This window comes from Oncorhynchus tshawytscha, linkage group LG12, assembly GCF_018296145.1.
Source record: "Oncorhynchus tshawytscha isolate Ot180627B linkage group LG12, Otsh_v2.0, whole genome shotgun sequence".
Classification (NCBI taxonomy): Eukaryota; Metazoa; Chordata; class Actinopteri; order Salmoniformes; family Salmonidae; genus Oncorhynchus; species Oncorhynchus tshawytscha.
The window spans coordinates 53,924,322-53,941,899 of NC_056440.1; the positions used below are offsets into that span (position 1 = coordinate 53,924,322).

The 17,578-nt window shown below is 42.4% G+C and overlaps 1 protein-coding gene across 2 annotated transcripts in view; it reads right to left on the bottom strand.

Annotated features, from left to right (window-relative positions):
* LOC112232149 (SH3 and multiple ankyrin repeat domains protein 2-like) overlaps positions 1-15,434 on the bottom strand; it is a 248,759-nt gene extending 233,325 nt beyond the window's left edge. For both annotated transcript variants that reach the window (XM_042330747.1, XM_042330746.1), the window contains exon 1: positions 14,952-15,434. The gene's annotated coding sequence lies outside the window, so the exon portion shown is untranslated. The remainder of the gene's footprint in view (positions 1-14,951) is intronic.
* Between the last annotated feature and the right edge of the window lie 2,144 nt (positions 15,435-17,578).

Consider the following 17,578-nt stretch of genomic DNA (forward strand, 5'->3'; position numbering starts at 1 on the left):
TACAGACTGCAGTTGTGCAAGTAGCCTTTACCAATTTCAAACCCGTACATAATACGGGCAAAACTAAATACATGTTGTTTTCAAGCTCTCGTAAGATTGTCTCAGATGGATTACATCTTTACTCATCGGATGGTTCTATAATCAAATTAGTTCCTGCATATAAATACCTTGGTATTTGGATTGACAATGATTTACTGTTTAAAAAACATAGATAGATTTAAAAGTGTTTTTTTGTTGTTGAGAGAAACAGATCTAGTCTCTCTCTAGTTAGCAGGAAGCAGATTGTGCAGTCAACCTTTCTACCGGTTCTTGATTAAGGTGATACTATTCAAGAAAGTGCAGCTGCCTCTACTCTTAAACCCTTGGATGCCATTTTTTTCTGTTAAGATTTAAAATTTCAATATAAGATTTAACTTGTCAGTTAGCAAACCCGTTCATTCATAGGTGGGGTTAACTCTGGAGACTCCTTTGGTGTCTAGAGAGTTAGGTAAATCAGCCTTTAATTTCCTTGCACCTTACATGTGGAATGATCTACAACACACTTTAAAAAATGTTATTGATGTGTATAATAACATGTATCATGAAGGTGTAGTTTAATGTGTCAGGTACGTCCTGTGCCTGCTCCTCACACTCTCCCTGGTCTCCAGTCAGGTACGTCCTGTGCCTGCTCCCTGCACTCACCCTGAAGTGCATGTCCCCAGTCCGGTGCCACCTATCCCGGCCCCATGCATCAGGCTTCCAGTGCGCCTCCCCAGTCCAGAGCTTCAGGCGACGGTCCCCATTCCAGAGCTTCCGGCGAAGGTCCACATTCCGGAACCTCCTGAGACGGTCCATGGTCCAGAACCTCCTGCGACGGTCCATGGTCCAGAACCTCCAGCTCCATGGCAGGAGCCTTCCTCTGCGCCGATGTCCATTCAAGGCATCCAGTCCCGTGCCAAGGCAGGAGCCTCCAACGAGAGTTCCTAGTCCAGAGCCTCCAGCGAGGGTTCCCAGTCCAGAGCCTCCAGCGAGGGTTCCTAGTCCGGAGCCTCCTGCGAGGGTTCCCAGTCTGGAGCCTCCAATGATGATCAAAGGTCCGGAGTCCCCGGCGATGATCCACGGTCCGGTTCCTCCTCAGACATTTCCCCATTGTGCTTTGTGGGATCTTGTCTATGTATAGTTGCCTGCGAGCACTTTCTTTGCTTCACGTTTCGTTTTGCGCTTTATTGTTTTCTGTTTGTTTCACTTCCACATAAAGAGGATGGAACCATACCACGCTGCATTTTGGTCCAATTCATATTACAACGATCGTGACACTGATTGTAGCATTACCACAAAAATGGAGGAGGCAAGTAGATAAGAGAGAAGGTAGGGAACTTGTTTGCCTGCCATATATTAAAGATTCAAATTGGCTGAAAGGAATTGGCATAAATGAAAATATAAACCAGCTGCGTCATACAAGTTGCAAAATAAATGGGATGAGATTTTCGATGTACTGATTCCATGGCACGTGGTTTATGAACTGGTACAAAAAAAACAACACTTGATTCAGCACTTTGAGTCTTTCAATTAAAATGATTAAGTCAAATTCTTGCCACCAACAGAATGCAATATACAGTATATCACAAAAGTGAGTACACACCTCACATTTTTGTAAATATTTGAGTATATCTTTTCATGTAACAACACTGAAGAAAGGACACTTTGCTACAATGTAAAGTAGTGAGTGTACAGCTTGTATAACAGTGTAAATTTGCTGTCCCCTCAAAATAACTCAACACACAGCCATTAATGTCTAAACCGCTGGCAACAAAAGTGAGTACACCCCTAAGTGAAAATGTCCAAATTGGGCCCAAAGTGTCAATATTTTGTGTGGCCACAATCATTTTCCAGCACTGCCTTAACGCTCTTGGGCACGAAGTTCACCAGAGCTTCACAGGTTACATTTTTGCATCTGAGCTCCTAGAGTGTGCGTCTCTCTTTAATTTTCAAGTTTTCTACTCCGCTAGACAGCACCTCGCCTAAATAGGTGTGCGTTTCTTTTTCTTCTAGATACATAACAGTGTCACCTGCATACAGATGAATATTACAAGTTTTAACAGATAGACCAATATTATTTATATAAATGTGACCCGATTCGGGAAACTAGGCGTATGTCGCAAGTCTTGACTTCACAGGAGAGCCGTTTGGGAAAAATGGCTTCTCGAACATTGCTGCATTAATATCAAACTAGCATGCCATCTGTAAATGCGAAGGAAATTGTTAAATTACGAGCCTAGTTGGTTTAGCCACAGAAAAAGTGAGCAACCTTCCCACTACCATCTGCTGAGATAATTAGTGGCCTGGGCATGCCGAGAGATGAGTTTGGATTGGTCTGCGGTGTAGCATATTGTGTCAATAAAATGAGCTGCTCGTAATGCGTAGATAATCCTTTCAAAGCAGTTTTTTTGAAGGATATAACGTTAGCCATGGAGAACTGCAAATACGTGGCTCCTGCCTTGAATTTATCAGGCGCTATCGACAAAGGTCAGTGAGAAAAAGTTACTTTCTGGAGGTCGATCGTGCTATGCTGGCTTGCTAATGTTAGTCTATGTTTAATAATAAAGAATGGCTTGACACAACGGGCCAAACAAGCTGTGCAAACTAAATGGAAACGACACAGGACATCTTATTTAATAAAAGGGGTTGCATTCTGCCGTGAAGCTTTCATCCATGTATACGGGTAAGAAACTAACATTCAACCTATATGGATAGCTAGCTAAATTTATGACAATCGGTTTGTATTGCTAGTCAAAGCTTGCTGTTAGCTAGCCAGCTGGACGTCGATGGCTGGCTTGCTAACGTTACTCTATGGATTGGGATTTTAGTTCATTTTTTGCTAGCTAATGTTACATGTCTAAACAAAATACCAAGTTAAAGCTTGCTGTTAGCTAGCTAACATTAGCGGAGGTTAGATGGCTGGCTTGCTAGCTAACATTAACTTACATGTATGAAGTGTGTGTAATGTTAGTATCTGGAATTTGTCTTACAGCATCAGTTGAATATGCCTGACTCTCCTCCACCAGTCATACAAGGAGAATGGTCTAATGCCTCTCATCAAAAAGAGAGCTGGCCCAAGCAAGCATCGGTTACACCTGAAGCACGAGGAGTTGTAGCGAGTGACACACTTCATCAACAACGACAAAGAGAATAATGCTTTTGTATTACCAGGACGCCACCCAGGACACAAACACTTTGGGGGAAAGCTGCAGCCATCCCATGTGACAAAAAAGCAGTGTGGCATCTCTACAAGGAATCGATGACAACACTTGGTATGTTGGGGTTACTTAGAAATGAGGACTTGTGAGGCGTCTGTTTCTCAAACTAGACATTCTAATGTCCTCCTGCTCTGTTGTGCACCTTGGCCTCCCACTCCTCTTTCTATTCTGGTTAAGGCCAGTTTGCGCTGTTCTGTGAAGGGAGTAGTACACATCGTTGTACGATATCTTCAGTTTCTTGGCAATTTCTTGCATAGAATAGTCTTCATTTCTCAGAACAAGAATAGACTGACGAGTTTCAGAAGAAAGGTCTTTGTTTCTGTCCATTTTGAGCCTGCAATCGAACCCACAAATGCTGATGCACCAGATACTCAACTAGTTTTAAGAAGGCCAGTTTTATTGCTTCTTTAATCAGAACAGCAGTTTTTAGCTGTGCTAACATAATTACAAAAGGGTTTTCTAATGATCAATTCACCTTTTAAAATGATGAACTTGGATTAGCTAACACAATATGCCATTGGAACACAGGAGTGATGGTTGCTGATAAATTGGCCTCTGTACGCCTACGTAGATTTTCCATTTAAAAAATAGATCAGCCGTTTCCAGCTACAATATTCATTTACAACATTGACAATGTCTACACTGTATTTCTGATCAATTTGATGTTGTTTTAATGGACAGAAAATGTGATTTTCTTTCAAAAACAAGGACATTTCTAACTGACCCCAAACTTTAGAACGGTAGTGTATATGGGAGGCAGGCAAATCCCTTTCAATGAGCCGTATAAAGACAGACTGACAGGTGTGAGACAATTAATTGTCATTTATCTTAATGTTCTTTTGTTGTTTGCAGGTGCACTATCCTTCTGACCCTATGCAGCCAAGTCCCATCTACTTTTTAACGCCACGCAAGAGTGGCTTGTTTGGTGTCTGCTGTGAAGGAATACCACAAGTCAACTCCTTGATTGATGAAGACATGTCATCCAGCATAGGCAGCAGTGTAGTCATCAACTACATACACCATTTCTTCACCATCTACGGAGTGATAGCTGCAGTGGCCAAACAAAGATCAAGTTTGTGCTCTGATATTGTGCCTGGCGGACCATGCACAAGCACTTCCTGACCACAAGACACACCAAGTTTGCCCCTGACTGGTGCTTTCGGCCTCATCAAGCAGCGCTTCAGAAAGACCAGAGTGAACACTGCCTGAGATTGGTGGTGTTGTGAAGGACAGCACTATGACAGGGGTCAACATCCCACAGCTGGTTAGACTGGTGGATGGTACGGTGCTGGTGGAAAGCTATGACTGGCAACAACACCTGACCCCGTAAGTCAGGCCGCTGCCACAGATCAAGCATACCAGCACTTCAGGTGAATATAATTTGAATTGCATTGTATGAGGTTATTCTTCTTATTTAAACTTGAGAGGTGAATTGATGTTGTGCAAGGTTGTAATGTCTACAATTTTGTTATTGTTATTTCCTGTTTTACAGCTTCAATGCTCTGGAGCTTGGTGTTGTCGCCAAGAAGCATTTGGACTCAGTCGGGACCAGGTTTCAACTGCTGCACAACGCTGACATCCTTCCTCCCATAGGTCTGCCTGTACAAGCAACACCTGGACTGTACAAGCACTCCCTGATCTTCTCAAAGATCAGGGAGTTTTGCGACGAAGAGGCTATGGGCATCACATGCCCTGCACCAAAGTCAAGGGCAGGACAGAAACAGGCTCTCCGAATATAGATTCCTTTGATCATGCGTGGTTCGGATGGACCAGTCTTCAGCACTATCTGCAGTGCCTCGCTCCTAACACACATTGCTGCTACTATTTTTTAAATTCATACTTTTACTTTTGATACATTATAGCAATTCCATTTACTTTTGATAGTTAAGTATATTATTTAAAACCAAATACTTTTAGACTTTTACTCAAGTAGTATTTTACTGGGTGACTTACTTTAGTCATATTCTATTACGTTTTTTTTTTAAACATCTGGACACTTTCTGTTTACCTTGAATTTTCCCCTTGTTGTAGGCTACTTGCACTTTTAGTCTAAATCTTTACTACACTATTCACTGTTTCGCACATGACCTCATGTGAATCCTTAAAGAGATGGGTGGGGCTGGCTTAAGAGGGTGTGAACAATGCTGAATGGGTGTAGACAAAGGAGAACTCTCCCGTAGGTACCAAAACATTCAAAGGCCCTTTTCTCAAAGCAGAATTACTTTCCCATTGTTCCTCAAAAATGCAGTGTATTAAATACCATTTCGTAGCTCTGAGTCTCTACATTTTACCGGTGTAAAAAAAAACAAATTTAACATTTTGCTATAAGACAGAATCCAGGTGTTGAGTCACAAATGGTAAAGAGAACAGGTCCAGAGCGACTTAAAGGAACTATTAGGATTAAGTGACTTGCTCAAGGGCACTACACTCTTAACTGCAAGGCTATCTGCTGCCACCTTCCATTCTACACAAAGTCGCTCTCTCTCTCTCTCTCTCTCTCTCTCAACTAATTACCTCAGTCTGCTCTTCTTCTTCTTGTTAATTGTGGCTGTATTTTAGGAACATCGAGAGGGAGAAGGGAGGGAAGGAAACAGAGGACGACTATGTGATCCGTGTAGTTTTCATTCCTAAAAGTAAAGAAGCCTTTTCGCTTCACAGACCCATTTCCATGTTCAACTGTTTATTCTCTCAAGGGGTTTCTGTTATCTATTTCACAAGTAAATAAAATAGATCAAACTCAATGCTTCAAGGCCACTACAATTGTATTTTGGGATGTGTGTGTGTGTGTGTGTGTGTGTGTGTGTGTGTGTGTGTGTGTGTGTGTGTGTGTGTGTGCGTGTGTGTGTGTGTTGGGGAATTATGAAGAAAGGGTGTTGTGAAGAGGAATGGGGAGGTTGGGATGAGGTGGACAAGAAGAGGGTGAGGGGTTGAGGGGGTAAAATGGCATACTGGGATACAAGGCAGCACAGATGGCAGCACCAACAGAAGGCCCAGCATTCATCTCGCTCTCTGTATTCTGAGCCAAAGGCTTGTGCAACACAGACCACTTCTAGGGAGATGGCATTGACTGGTTTGGGGGGATTGAAGCTCGGAGTGGGGAAGGGGAGGGTGTATACTAATGGCTGCTATTTCACTGCTAGTGAAGTGGACTCAACACATTGCCAAGTCAAGGTTCAACCACACAGCTCTTGAGTTGCCCATCCCAGACTTGGGTGTGCTCTTGGTAACTCTGGATAAGAACATAATCAGACACGAGAATACATGCCAGCTTAGGCAGACCAGTCACTTTTCTCAATGGGCAGGTCCCCGAGACCAGTATCTTGCTATTGTACTATCTTTGATATGGAACAATGCACACCAGCTGTTGTGTCCAAAGACAGAGGCTTTGGCAAGAGAGAGAAATAACAATTGTAAGCAGCTATAACGCCAGTCCTATTCCACTTGGCCTTGCCTGGTATTATATCTCCAATCCACTGCAGCCGAGGAGGGGACCACACCACTGATTTCCAGCCAACATTAAAGAGCACCCTTTTCTCAGGAGATACGAGTCACACAGACAGAGACAGGAGGGAGAGGGGGAGGGGTTAGCTTGAAAGAGGGAGGAGGAAAAAGAGAGATGACGGTAGAGGAGGAGAGATAAGAGAGAGACCAGTGGAAGAAGGGATGAGGAGGAGCGAAAGAGACACACCCACTGGCTGATCATAACCACACAAAGAGAAGGGAAAGCATCTCTCTCTCTGACAATGGATTATAATGGAGAGTTAAATGAAGTGCAGGGCAGAGACTGCTTTCTGGGGGGGCTGGCTGTAGTTGAAGGTTGAATTAGCACTGGAGTAGTGCTAAGGTTTTATTGTGTTAGTCTCTGAAAGGTTGTGACCGGTAGACTGCTACATGGTTATTATCCTGTTCGCTATCCAGAGGTATTGTGGTATTGTATTAGCTTTCCTCAGTGTCTATAGGGTGAGAAATGTTGATGTCATGGAGGAGACAAGGAGCTAGTGAGAAATTCCATTGTAACTGGAATTGACCATATCATTTCATAAATGTTTACTTAAAATGTATGCCAAAAAACAACATTGATTTCAAAGTTCAACAAACCATACAACTCCATGAACAAGGACTACTTGCTTCCACTAGACATTTGACAAAAAAACACATTTACTGGAAATCAAATCAAACGCAAAGTTTGTTGACAGAATTTCGGTACAATCTCCATCTGATTTTTGTAACCACATCGAACATCTCATTCCAAAATCATGAGCATTAATATGGAGTTAGGAGATTGCATGGCTGTGTGCTCAATCTTATACACCGGTCACCAACGGGTGTGGCTGAAATGGCCAAATCTACTTATTTGAAGATTCTACAGAAAGAAATGGGTGTCAGCTATGACATGACGCCATCAGTTAGAAAAAACATCCATTTTGGTTATTGAACTACAGTAAGTGATGTGGATTTACACCCGCTAACAGAATTGCGGTAATAGAATTATCACGGGTCCCTGATCTGTACTACACAGAAATACAGAATTATAGATATGAATTTCATTCTCTTCATGGTGATATATCCAAAATAGGTACACAAAGGTAATATGCAATATCCTCATTTGCATATTTGGGTATTATTCTACACACTGGCTTTTATTTGAAAGTAGCTCCAACACATTTGGTTGGTCCAGACCGCACAAAATCTGAACCAATCATAGATGTCTATGTTTCACAAGTTTAGACATCAAAGTACAGCGCAGTAGAGCTCGGTAGAGTCCAGTACAGCACAGAACAGTAGAGTATCATCATGCCAGTCACATTCTGTTAAAGGTCCCCAAAGCACACACATCCCTGGGTCGCTCTTTTTTATGTTCGCTGTAGCTAGCGACTGAAACGAGCTGCAAAAAACACAAACTGGACAGTTTTATCTCCATCTCTTCATTCAAAGACTCAATCATGGACACTAACTGACAGTTGTGGCTGCTTCGAGTGATGTATTGTTGTCTCTAGCTTCTTGCTTTGTGCTATTGTCTGTGCCCAATAATGTTTGTACCATGTTTTGTGCTGCTACCATGTTGTGCTGCTGCCATGTTGTGTTGCTGCCATGCTATGTTGTTGTCTTAGGCCTCTTGTCGTGGTGTGTGTTTTGTCCTGTATTTCGTTTTGTTTATCCCAGCCCCGTCCCCACAGGAGGCCTTTTGGTAGGCAGTAATTGTAAATAAGAATTTGTTCTTAACTGACTTGCCTAGTTAAATAAAAGGTTAAATTTTAAAAAGTATAGTTCAGCACAGTACATTATTTAGTGTGCTCTACTGTGTACTGCACAGGACTGTACTTTACTTTTCTTTTATTTACTGTACTCTACTCGAATGTGCTCTACTGTGCCGTGCTGTCCAAACCTGTGAAACATAGATGTCTGAACTAGTCATGGACCTCAATCTATTTTTGTGCCAAATGAAGATCGGTCCAAATTACGCTGAATAATTCAGAAACCAAATTGATCGAAGTAAAAATATAACTAATTGGTAGGCCCATCTTTACTTAACTTTCATTATACCCCGTCTTCATGAGGGAGAGAAATGAGAAAATGTCTTAATGATATGTGGGTTGCCTGGGGCCTGTGTGGTTCAGTGGTGGCAGCCGCTGACCCCGACACACGTGTGCCTGAGTCGGCGTAGGTTCAAATCTGACTCACTGCCCTTTGACTCTCCCTTGCTGTCTTTCCAGCATTTTGCTAACTCTAAATAAAAGCCAAAAAATAATACAAAAGAAGTGGGACTGCCACACCTTTAAAAAAGATAAGTGGATTTTTGGTAATGGAATTTCAAGGCACAAGGCAGTGTTTCTTCAAATTACAGACAGTGTTGGGGAATAGTGAACTATATGAAGTTCAATTTGTAATTGAATTACATTTCAAATAAAATGTCTGTGTTGTCAGTGTGCATGCTGTGTGTGTGTGTGCTGACATATGTAGTGTGTTGGGATGTCAGTGTTAAGAGTGTGCCAGAGAGTTAGTGCAAAAATTGGTCAATACATTTGATTAGCTATTTAGCAGTCTTGTTTTGTATTTGTTATGGATCCCCACTAGTACTCTTCCTGGGGTCCAGCAAAATGAATTCAGTTATATACAATTAAAAACATTACATTTCACAACTCTTTAAGTGTTTGCACTCAGGCCCCTACTCTACTACCACATATCTACAACACAATGTGCATCTTATCGTGTGTGTGTGTGTGTTTTCAATCTGATTTTACTGCTTGCATGAGTTACTTAATGTGTAATAGAGTTCCATATAGTCATAGCTCTATGTATACTGAACAAAAATATAACTGCAACATGCAACAATTCTAAAGATTTACAGTTCATATTAGGATATCAATCAATTAAAATAAAGACATTAGGGACTAATCTATAGATTTCACATGACTGGGAATACAGACACGCATCTGTTGGTCACAGATACTGTTCAAAACAGTAGGTGCGTGGATCAGAAAACCAGTCAGTATCTGGTGTGACCACCATTTGCCTCATGCAGAGCGACACATCTCGTTCGCATAGAGTTGATCAGGCTGTTGATTGTGGCCTGTGGAATGTTGTCCCGCTCCTCTTCAATGGCTGTGCGAAGTTGCTGGATATTGGCCTGAACTTGAACACGCTTTCGTACACGTCAATCCAGAGCATCCCAAACATGGTCAATGGATGACATGCCTGGTGAGTATGCAGGCCAGGGAAGAACTGGGACATTTTCAGCTTCCAGGAATTGTGTACAGATCCTTGCGATATGGGGCCGTGCATTATCATGCTGAAACATGAGGTGATGGTGGCGGATAAATGACATGACAATGGACTCAAGAACTCATCACGGTATCGCTGTGTATTCAAATTGCCATCAATAAAATGTAATTGTGTTCGTTGTCCATAGCTTATGTCTGCCCATATCATAACCCCACCACCACCATGGGGCACTCTGTTCATAACATTGACATCAGCTAACCGCTCACCCACACAACGCCATACACATGGTCTGCGGTTGTGAGGCTGGTTGGATGTACTGCCAAATTCTCTAAAATGATGCTGAGGCAGCTCATGGTAGAGAAATGAACATTAAATGCTCTGGCAACAGCTCTGGTGGACATCCCTGCAGTCAGCATGCCAATTGCATGCTCCCTCAAAACTTGAGACATCTGTGGCATAGTGTTGTGACAAAACTGCACATTTAAGAGTGGCCTTTTATTCTCCCCCCCATCACAAGGTACACCTGTGTAAGGACTCATTCAGACTCAGAGTATTGGTAAACTATATTTTCAGAGTAGCTTCCCCCATACTGCTTACAAAAGGCAGAATGTTTTTACCCAAAACTAAATATGTGTTGATATTAGTGGACAGAAATCTTTACTTCAACACTATTGTGAAGTAAAGACTGCGATTGACCTTTACTGAAGGATCCAGAATGGTCCTTTTATTGGATGCAACTTAGGGCTTATAAGACATGGCCTGATATCCAGACCCTGTTTTCCTAACATTCCACTCCTTTGTACTCGGTGTCATGACAAACATGTAATGACAAGGAGTGTAATGATTGCTCAGGCTGGTGCCCAGGCTATATACAAGATGTGATGATGATTGGGAAGAGATGAGTTGGGTCCAAATCCAGAGCCATTTAACGAGGGGCATTTTGTTGTGACGTTTGTGACAAATGAAAGGAGGGGTAGAAAGAAGAGAAGATCTTGACAGCGCAGACAAAGCCAGCAGGTGCAGCCTGTGAAATTGACAGGAAGTAATGGAGCATTTTCTATGTAAATGAGGAGGAGGCCCTCCCACATAGGTTTGTGTAAATTACAGACAGGTAAGAATCATCGATGAGCTTCTGTAATAATAGGCCAGTCACAGATCACATAAACTGATGTGAAAGAGAAGGGGGGAGTGGGATGGGCACACACACACCTGCGGGGACACACTCACAGAGGCAGAGTGCTCCCAAGTTCTCATGAGTGAGATTGAATGAGTGGAGAAATGAACATCAACAAATGGAGAGTGGCGCACGGCCATGCCCGTTTTATGCACGTTAGAAGAAGAGGCAAACATTTCAGCATAGCAATAACTGCAAAAACCTCTGACATTATTGTGAGTTGCTTCATTAAACGTTAATGAGAAAGCAACCCTTGGGAGAAACAAAGGCGCATATATTGACTAGAGGTCGGCCGATTAATCAGAATGGCCGATTGATTAGGGCCAATTTCAAGTTTTCATAACAATCGGAAATCTGTATTTAGGGCGCCGATTTGCCAATTTAAGAAAAAATGTTTTCTTATTTTCAATGACGGCATAGCAACGGTGGGTTAACTGCCTCGTTCAGGGGCAGAACGACAGATTATCACCTTGTCAGCTCGGGGGATCCAATCTTGCAACCTTACAGTTAACTAGTCCAACGCAATAACGACCTGCCTCTCTCTCATTGCTCTCCACAAGGAGACTGCCTGTTACGCGAATGCAGTAAGCCAAGGTAAGTTTGTAGCTAGCATTAAACTTATCTTATAAAAAACAATCAATCATAATCACTCGTTAACTACACATGGTTGATGATATTACTAGGATATTATCTAGCGTGTCCTGCGTTGCATATAATCTGACTGAGCATACAAGCACACAAGTATCTAAGTATCTGACTGAGTTGTGGTAGGCAGAAGCAGGCGCGTAAACATTCATTCAAACAGCACTTTCATGCGTTTTGCCAGCAGCTCTTTGTTGTGCGTCAAGCATTGCGCTGTTTATGACTTCAAGCCTATCAACTCCCGAGATGAGGCTGGTGTAACCGAAGTGAAATAGCTAGTTAGCGCGCGCTAATAGTGTTTCAAACGTCACTCGCTCTGAGCCTTGCAGTGGTTGTTCCCCTTGCTCTGCATGGGTAACGCTGCTTCGAGGGTGGCTGTTGTCGTTGAGTTCCTGGTTCGAGCCCAGAGAGGAGCGAGGAGAGCGACGGAAGCTATACTGTTACACTGGCAATACTGAAGTGCCTATAAGAACATCCAATAGTCAAAGGTTAATGAAATACAAATGTTATAGAGGGAAATAGTCCTATAATTCCTATAATAACTACAACCTAAAACTACTTACCTGGGAATATTGAAGACTCATGTTAAAAGGAATCACCAGCTTTCATATGTTCTCATCTTCTGAGCAAGGAACTGAAACGTTAGCTTTCTTACATAGCACATATTGCACTTTTACTTTCTTCTCCAACACTTTGTTTTTGCATTATTTAAACCAAATTTAACATGTTTCATTATTTACTTGAGGCTAAATTGATTTTATTGATGTATTATATAAGGTTAAAATAAGTGTTCATCCAGTATTGTTGTAATTGTCATTATTACAAATACATTTTAAAAAATGGGCCGATTAATTGGTATCAGCTTTTTTGGTCCTCCAATAATCGGTATCGGCGGCGAAAAATCATAATCGGTCGACCTCTAATATCGACATGCTCTGAACATTTGCAGTATCCACCAGCTTTTAAAGTTTCTCAATAAGTGATACAACCATGTCCGTTAGTCTTAATTTATCATAAAAATTGAACCCACATTTACAAGGGAAACATTCTAAAACACCAGGAAAACTTTGGAAAATAGTCGCCTAATAGCCGGGTAATGAGGAAAAATGTATCCGCTTTTTGAGTCCAGAGGGAGAATCAATTGCATGGAGAATTGAGTCATTAAAAAAACTTAAATGACTGAGCAACAGCGGAAAATGGATGAGTGGACAGCAGCAGGCAGCTATGCAGCTTAATTGGTTTTCAATACTCTCGTTTAGTGTGTGTGTGCGTGCGTGTGTGTGTGTGTGTGTGTGTGTGTGTGCGTGTGTGTGTGCATGGATAAAATCACTGGGGAAGCCAAGCCCCCGCCCCAAAAAAGCCATATTGTGATAATTGTGTTGTTTGCTCTATAACCTGTTAGTTCATATGCCTTGCGACCGTGATATATATTATAGGCCTAAAGACCGAGACAATATGAAGACACAGTGGCCTAAAAAAATACAACCACAGCTTTGTTTTATCACAAAACTGGATAACAACCTCTGTCCAGTGAAGTCCACAAAGCATATTGCATGTCCAGTAACAGACAGTTACATGAATTACAGCATGGAAAAGCAAGTTAATGTTTCCGACATTTTCGGACCACTAAACACCTATTGATTGAGAACCACAGAGTTACCACAAGTCGCAAAGGAAACAGGAGCTGCCTCCACTATTCCAGCAGCATTTCAAAATCATCAAATAAATCACAGACGCTTAGTCTAATACAGTGACAACTAAAAGATACCAAAAACAATTTAGTCCAATCAACGTAAGCTAAATATGATGTTGCTGTCCATGGTTCTGATTTCTGTGTGTGTGTGTGTGTGTGTGTGTGTGTGTGTGTGTGTGTGTGTGTGTGTGTGTGTGTGTGTGTGTGAGACTGTGTGTGTGTGTGTGTGTGTGCGCGTGTGTGCGCTTTCGTGCAAGTAGAAAAACATGTTGACTCACCCTACTTGTAGAGAAATGCCAATGCCATCCCCCTCTCTTTCATGTTGATGAAACAGTCTATCACTCTGTCATACAGTACACACTATTATTTTTTGTTGTCCTAGGCTACCTGTCTAAAATGCTTGCTCGCTAGCTTAACTTACATTAATGGCCAATGATAGTTAGTTAACATTAGCCTTCTGCATCTAGCTACAAATTGAACTTCCATCCACTCAGGCCAGGGGCACAACAACGTATGAATTAATGGTTGGATTAGAATCGCCATTATAATCATTGGCCTATATGGAGATTTAAGTAAATCCACAAGTCCAAATCCCTATCTCCATCCATGGCTAATTTAGGAAAAGGACACTTTTATCTAGCTAGTTAGCCACCAAAGGACAACAACACAATGAGATACCACAAATAATGTGTATTTTGTCTATGATGTATGCTCTCAATGGGATTTGATAGGAATGACACCAACATCCAAGGTGGCTTCCCTTAACACTTTGTTGTTGTGTGAACCAGGACTATTCACAGTTGAGCTCCCTCCGTTTAGCTCAATGCCGATTGGCTAATTGTTATTATTATTTTTTATCAAGGGAGGCCAAATGCTTGCTGGCTTCCCTTTTGCCTTCAAAAAAACAATGTCATACTCATTGGACCAGACAGCATCGGATAGATGGCCTACACTAGAGAGACGGAGGGTTTTCGCTCGCCTTGATCCTTTCTCCTGTGAGATACATTCAGCCTCTTGTGAATTTTAGGCCAATTATGAAACACGGAGAGACGAAAGTTAAAATAATTGTATGTATTTTGATTGGCTTTCCTTGGGATACATGAATACACGCCACTGTGTGTGTGTATCGCGGTCAAAGTTACATACAGGGAGATGAATGAATTGGTAATAGGATTTACGACTGAAAGTATGCTGCCAGTGCACCCTCTCTCAGAATCAACCTCTGCATAAACTGTGAAATCCCGTTGCCTAATTAACTCGAACATTTAACATGCAAAAACTAAGCTACGTCAGGACGACAAAATGCCTATTGCCTACCCGTTAATTCTACATTAGCCAATCTCCATTATCCCAACCAGCCGGACCCGTTGGTGCCTGTTGGGCTTCTCCAAACCCGCGACGAATAACCGGAGAACACCTGTCCACTGCAACAAACAGCGCGTACTCGGAGTTTACCAAAAGTAAACAAACAAACGGGTCTTACCTTGAAGGTTTTACCCGTTTCTGTTTTTTTTAGGAAGAATGTTTTATTCCGTTTCGCCTCCACCGACAATCCTCAATCGTTTGGCGCCGCCAGCACTGGCGGTGAAACTTCCTCTCAAAGTCGGCGTTGCTCTGTGGACGTTGGCTTAAGTGGGGACAAAGAGGATGAAGGGACAGGGCTGTTTGAGCTGGTGCTCCTGGAGAGGAACTCCGAAGCGTGATGTAATTCAATAAGCGGCGACAGACACCCAGCGCTACTTTTTTTTACGCACAGCTCTCGCGCGCTTGGCAAGCTGATGAGGAGAGGTAGGCACCTACAGCGAAAGAGAGCGAGACACAGGCGAGAGAGAGTGTGTGTGTGAGAGAGATCAATAAATAATTCGATAAAGGAACGTGATCCTGACAACCGGTATAATGTTCAAGTTGCCTGACGCGGTAACGGATACCTCCTGTCAGGTGTATTCTACATTAGCCACCTATACGACACAGTAGCGCCTGTTAACGACTGATAGCTTTTCTTAAAGGCGCTGCATGGTCATTTCGCCGTTTGCAGACGTCAGGGCATTCATACTTCTTACGCTTCGTGGAGCAGTGCATAGCTGTTGTCATGGAAGAGAGTTTGTGTTTATTGAGGACCTCCCGCCCCCACCTACCATCAACCAATAATGTCAATGCAGAGCTATACTAAGCCCTCCGAATTGTTACATTTGAGAGGCAAACGGTGATGTGGTATGGAGCTCAATTTGGCCTCTGCTTGCCTCCGGAGACTACGCAATTGTGTTGGCAATTGCGTCACACATACGACGCCTCCAACTGCATTTATCCAATCAAGCACAACTTGGCTCTTACATGGTGATGTAGAGTGGACTAGATAACGTTGTCACATTACATTGGGACTAGCTGTAAGACTACCTATTCATATGTGCCAAACTGATGTCTAACTGATGTCATAGTGTATGCATTATGTCCAGTTGTGACCCTTCATTCAGGGCAGATGTGGCAGAGCCCCACATTTTTTGCAAATAATAGTAATAACAATATTTTTGTTTTTGTTTTGGGCTTTCCTGTTTTGCATGTTATTTTGGCACATGTCACATAGAAGTTTGCAAATGATGTAAAAAAATATGTAATTGAGTTAATAAAGCAAGCATGGTCTCTTTTTTGTTTTCTTAAGAAAGGCAGCTGCAAAAGGCAGGTGTTTCCGCCTAGCTCAGTGCTTTCTGTGGTGGTGGGGCAAGCCAGCAGAAAATGTTGTGCCGTGATTGGCTCAGTGTTCTGTCACTTATGGGGACACTACTTCACCGCCAAGTCTAAGGTTAGAGCTAGAAAATTCAAACACCTTGGGTGCTGCCATAGAGTTACATTAGAAGTGTCCATCCAAGAGGACTCAAGGTCATTGGACACAGATAAAATGACGTCAAATCACATTAGAGAACATTATTCACATTATATCTACAGATGTCATCATCATACTTTCAAAATCTTAGGTAGCAGTCATCATCATGAGTCAAGTCGACAATCTACTGGAAAATCCTTTCTAATCCTTGTCATATGAAGAGAAATTATAGATTAAATGTATTGTGCTCATCGGCCATTGGACATAAACATTACACAACAAGTTGGAAATCGCAAATTGAATAATAAGTGGTTTGGATGGAATCAGTGGCTAACTGCAAACATTGCAAAGCAATCATTAGCCTGGTATTCAGCGTAGTGTCTGTGTGGTCTCAAGTCTAAGATTAAGGGTCTCTTTTCCTAGTTTAAAATTATAAACATTCAAATCCAATTGTATTTGTCACATGCGCCGAAAACTACAGGTGTAGACCTTACAGCTTACTTACAAGCCCTTAACCAACTATGTAGTTTTAAGAAAATACCTAAAAATAAAAATTAAAGAGCAGCAGTGAATAACAATAGCGGGGCTATATACAGGGGGTACCAGTACAGAGTCAATGTGTCAATGTGCGGGGGCACCGGTGTCGAGGTAATTGAGATAATTATGTACAAGTTGCTATGCATAGATAAAGAGGCTATGCATAGATAATAATGGAGAGTAGTAGCAGCGTGGGGGGGGGGGTGCAAATAGTCTTGGTAGCTATTTGATTAGCTGTTCAGGAGTCTTATGGCTTGGGGGTAGAAGCTGTTTAGATTTAGAAGCCTCTTGGACCTAGTCTTGGCACTCCAGTACCGCTTGCTGTGCGGTAGCAGAGAGAACAGTCTATGACTAGGGTGGTTGAAGTCTTTGACAATTTTTAGGGCCTTCCTCTGACACCGTCTAGTATAGAGGTCCTGGATGGGAGGAAGCTTGGCCCTGGTGATGTACTGGGACGTACGCACTACCCTCTGTAGTGCCTTGTGGTCGGAGGCTGAGCAGTTGCCATACAAGGCAGTGATGCAACCAGTCAGGATGCTCTCGATGGTGCAGTTGTAAAATCGTGCCCTCTTCATGACTGTCTTGGTGTGCTTGGACCATGTTAGTTTGTTGGTGATGTGGACGCCAAGGAACTTGAAGCTCTCAACCTGCTCCACTACAGCCCTGTCGATGAGAATGGGGGCGTGCTTGGTCCTCTTTTTCCTGTAGTCCACAATAATCTAATTTGTCTTGATCACATTGAGGGAGAGGTTGTT